Source organism: Vanellus vanellus, assembly GCF_965231255.1.
Source record: "Vanellus vanellus genome assembly, chromosome: 3".
NCBI classification, from domain to species: Eukaryota; Metazoa; Chordata; class Aves; order Charadriiformes; family Charadriidae; genus Vanellus; species Vanellus vanellus.
The window spans coordinates 5,662,348-5,667,466 of record NC_138907.1 but is presented as its reverse complement, the minus strand read 5'-3'; positions in this window follow the sequence as shown (position 1 = coordinate 5,667,466).

Here is a 5,119-nt window from a genome sequence, read left to right as displayed (position 1 = left end):
AATCTGGTATTTTTAATTGCAACGATCTGTTCAAGCGTCCAGAACAAGTAACTTGAGGATACCGTACAGCAAATTTTTTTCTCTTTTACATCCGTGCAACTCCCACTGTTAAACTGGCCATTGTTAAAAAGTCCAGCATTTAAGAGAACTAAAGCTGAATAAATACATATTTTAAAGCTACATTAGTTGACTAACACTTGCACTGGGAACAGAAAACATTCCATCAGTGTTCCAAAGTCCTGCAGACTGAGCTATCACACCCCAAGTAGTGATTACACAATTGTTCAAAAATGTAGCACCCGTGCCTACCTTCATCCACTTAAGTAGTTAGTTCCCTTAAAAGCCAGGGCAGCTAGCAGACACCTAAAACAAAGCATTAATCTTGGCAAAATTGGATTAAAAACGTTGATCTTTTGAGGAACTTTGTTAATTTCCAGATTGAAAAAAAATGCTTTATGTACTATTTAAAATTATTTGCTTGTTAAAAAGGCCTCTGAGTGTAGGCCTTTCTATTTTCTGTCCCTGTGACTGTTTCACTATGACACCTAAATCTAAACTAATCTTGTTCATGAGTGGAGTAAGGAGCTGAAATGCCTGTAGAAATTATCTTAATCATGTATGTAATGCAGAATGCAAAGAGACTACTCGGTGATACTGTGCCTGAGGAACCAGATCTGTAGCAGCCAGCTCTGCCTGCTGGGGGGAGCCACACATATCCACCGCGGTGAAAGAAACGTGGTTCTGCCCTGAAATGCATAGTGATCAGTAAAGCAAGGAGAGAAGGAAGCGAGGATGATTTGTGAAACTGCTGGACAAACGAAAAATGGTTTCACGTACCTAAAGAAATACAATGGACAGGTGTTGCCATATCACCAAGAGATGTTGCAGAAATCACTCTATGTAGTTCCTAACTGTCACTGGGACTGGATAGCCCTGATTTTTCTGTCACGTCCTCTGCTTTTCTCCAGTGTCTGTCAGTAGGCTGTAGTGGAATCACTCCCATTTTGTTCCCATTTAAACAAACTATAGCTTTACGTTTTGCAAAAAAAAGAGCCAATACAGCCTGCTTCCCAGCCCTCTGTACTTCCCTCTCCTCAGCGCTTTTTACACAGAGGCTGAGGGACTGTCCAGTTTTCCTTCAGTAGAGGATGTGCCCAATTCTCACTTGCTTGACACAGGCCAAGCATTTTACTCGGTGTGAGAACCACCAATAATGGATAGTCCAAGTCCAAACAATTGCAAATATTTAAAACCTGCCCAAGGGTGCTATGGGAGAACTGAATGCGCATCTTTGTGCCAGCACTTCTTCCACAGGCAGCCCTCTTCCAGGCTCAGCCTCCACTTTGGCTTCTGAGCCGCAGTCAGGACGGTGACCGTGCCTGTGTTAGAGCCCCTCATCTGGCAATGACAGGCTCCCATAAATTGTCCATCGGGAAGTACAGCCCCGTGCTTGCCACTCTCGGAGCAGAGCTCGTCACACGACTGTTGCACGGAAGCCCTGTAGTTCCCACCTGTCATCTAAATGATCTGACCATATGAATGCAAAGATACGGGAACTTTGAATGTAGTTCTCGTTAGCAGAGCGTGCGGCATGTTTTACTGATGAGCTAACACGCCTCCTTGCAGTCCAGGTTGTCTGGGCTGGGATTTCAGAGAAACTATCAAATATTTCCGTTTTCTTTCCTGCCCCTCCCTCAGTCTCACTCCATGTGTCACTGTCTTTCGAGTAAAGGCTTCCCACTGCTCTGCGAGGAGGAGTTCTGCCAGCTCTTCCCGGCTGGCTGTAAGCCCCAGCCTTTGTCGTTTTAGCTTTAAGGGAATGATCCCTTGCTGCTGTCCCCTCTCCACGTTTCTTTAGATCATCAGCTATGTTCCTCTCCTTGCTCTGCTCACCTTGCAAGGCTTTTCCATGACAGGTAAGGAACACTTAGGAAAGGAATCTGCTTTTATCCGAGGCATGTCCCAGGCAGACTCCAGACGTTCGGCTTAATGCGCAAAGGGTACCACACCCTGCCTTGGTCATGCAATAACTTGATTAGACTTGGCTTTCGCCTGTTTGTACCACCTGATTTATACACAGGGTTAAAGACCATAGGCTCAGTGGTCTATAGTAACCGAGTTATTAATTGCACGATGCCAGATGCGTGAGATGTTTTACACAGAGAGTGGAAGCAGGACAGGGGCGTCTGCCCTGAAATTTCACAATGCAGAGACAAAATCCTGGACAGGAATGTTGTTTAGATGAAAACAAAAAGCTTTAGGAAACTAATACTTCGGCTCAGCTGCAACCCTATTCTGTCCATCCTGCTTAATTAAAACAAAGTCAGGTCAGGGTAAAACACTACCAATGTCAGATAGCTGTGGTCTGTTCTTACTCTCAACAAATTCCACAGGGGATTTCACCATTGCCTTCAGCATGTGTTACTGCCGCAGACAGCACGCACGCACCATAGCTTTCTAAAACCTCAGGCTAAATAATCTTGCTGCCCCTGTTCACTGTAGGTAAATGCCTTGCTTGTGCTTGCTCTGTGGACTGACCTGCAAAATACTTTTCTTTTGTTGGCCTTAAAAGCCATTCTCCAGATTTTTTCAGGATAGTTTCATTCTTAACCATCACTTGGATCACGGCCAGTGAGAAACATTCATCTCTCAGACTTTACAGCCTGGTACCATCCTCGCCTTCTCCTGGTCTCCCCGTGCTCTGCTTATCTTGGTGTCACTAAGGAATGCAGGGCTCATCCCTAGCATTCCTGCAGGCAAAGGGGTTTTGTCCAGCACTGAATCAGCCCCGGGGAGGGGGCGACCGGTTTAGCTCTTGGTGCATCATCCATGCAAAAAGGCTGACAAAAATGCCTGCCTTTACTAAACGTCCCCCCAGGTTGCCACCGAAACTCTTAGAAAAGTAGAAAAAAAGGAGAAGAATAACGTGGTGAAGAAATACAGCGATGTGAGAACAGGCCAAAGTGACTCACAAAGGGGAAATCTCTGCCTGGCACTACCAGATGATTTCAAAGAAACTGGTAAGAAAGGGCTGTCGTCTGCCCTGGGAAACCTCCACCAATACCTGGGCAGCTGTTTGAGACGTAGTACCATAGCAGTAATATTCCAGATGATTAGAGTTTGCAGCTAGGCAAAGAGCTGGGAAAATACAATGCCTGCCTCAAAAACTAGGCATCCAAAAAGCAGAAACAAACGTGGAAAAAAACAAACAAACAAACAACAAAACCTCATTTTCCAAGGGTGTTCTGCGTCTTGCAAGAGGTTCTCTGTAACAGTCAGAATCACGCGCCTCTGGGCAAAGACCCCACTCGCTTCCACTTTCACTGAAATGAGTGGCCTGCTTGCTGGCCTGCTTTTCCAGTCTCACAAGGCTGCTTGTCTCAGTCTCCAAAATGAAGTCAGTAAGGTTGAACACATTAGAAGTAAGGCAGAATTTGGCTCACCAGGTTTCATGGATTAGTTTTTAAAGAGATGATTAAAAACAGTAAAATAACCAATGAAAATGCACTGTCTGTAAATACCGAGCAAAGAGCAGCAAACACAACGCGGGCAGTTAATAGCTCAAGGCAAAGCGAGGCCACCTCCTTGCTTCCTGGCTTCGCAAAGAGGAGCTTTGCAGCCAGCGGGTCTGCAAAGCCAGAGGCAAGGCAGGGTTTCCACCGGCCTGGCAGAGGCTGGACTTTCCTCTTATTATACCAAATTCTTCAGATATTGTTTTAACCTGCTCCAATTTGCCCTTTGAACCTAGCAGAATGCAGATCTCTAAAGGTACCTGTTGGTGCGCACGTGTCCAGCCTGCACACTGCCCTACCAGCAGGCCTTGCGAGCTGCTCCACCAGGGTTAATCTGGGGGATTAGCCCCTCATTTAGGAAACTATTTGTCTTGCCTTCGAGCCATTCCACACGGGAACAACGTGTGCATCTCATCCAGCCTCCAAGGGAACCGCAATGGCTCCAGAGAATCCTACTAAAAGACAGTATCTTGTTCTGTGGATGTTCTGGTGTTTTTCAAGGCTCTCTCCCCACGCAGATAATGAACGACACGGTCAATAGATAAGGCGTGTGTACATGCGGACTCAAGGTTTTTGGGAAAGCAAGACCTTTATCTGCACTTTGGCACCAAAGAATACAGGTCTGTGTTGCCTTCATGTCATGGATCTGTTTTGTTGTCCTGACAAACAAAAAGCACTGACTACTGTTCTCCCTGGAAATTTTAATCATTGTCTTATAGTAGCTACTGAACAACTATCCCTTTGCTTTTACTTTGGAACAATCTCTATCAGTTAATCCCTTTCCGGTTCCTGTCTTTACACTCAGCCCTTGACCAGCCTAATTAATATTTGAATGGTGAGAATGCTGAGAAACCCAGCTCAGGGCAGGCCCCTTGGTGGGAGATGTTTTACACTGTCAGTCTGACTTACCCAGCAAAGGTGGCAGAAGGATCAGGAAGGAAATTCTCCCAAGCACCGTGGTACGGCAGATGCAGAACAGAGAACACAACCCACGCACAGTGGGACCGGGAGAGGCCTCCCAAGTCCGTCACGCACAGCGTGAGATGCCACAGGCCCTCTCCATCAGCCGAGAGAATTCCTCTCTGCACGAGTGGCAGGTGAGAGCTTTGCTTTTGATATTTCCCAAGGGCCTCCTTAGAGAAGTCATTTGTCCTGCGTGAACATTTCCAGGACTGACTTACTCCCAAGCGCAAGAGTCTTAGAGAGACATATAAACACTTGAAGCCTTTTATTGGCGCCTAGAGAACGACCACAGCCCATGTCAGCAGACAGAGCCTTAGCTTTACATCATCCTGACCTGTCAGCAAAGAAACACAGTAACTCCTCTCCCTTCCCCCCCCGTCAGTGGAAGACGTGAGAACTGGGACTAGAGACACTGATCTTTTCCCTTTACCCCCCTCTGCTAGACAAAGACAGACAGAGCAGCCCTGCCTGAGTGTTGGGAAATAAGAGCCCTCCCACCCACCTCCTGCTAGGGCCAAGGGAGCGGGAAAGCTGCCTGGAGCCACCCCCTCTCCAGGCAGGGGAAAGCTGCATGCGGGGGAGCGAGCCTGGAACAAACCTCGCCTGCGCTTGTGGGCAGAGCCGGGAGCAGGGAAAGCTGGGAA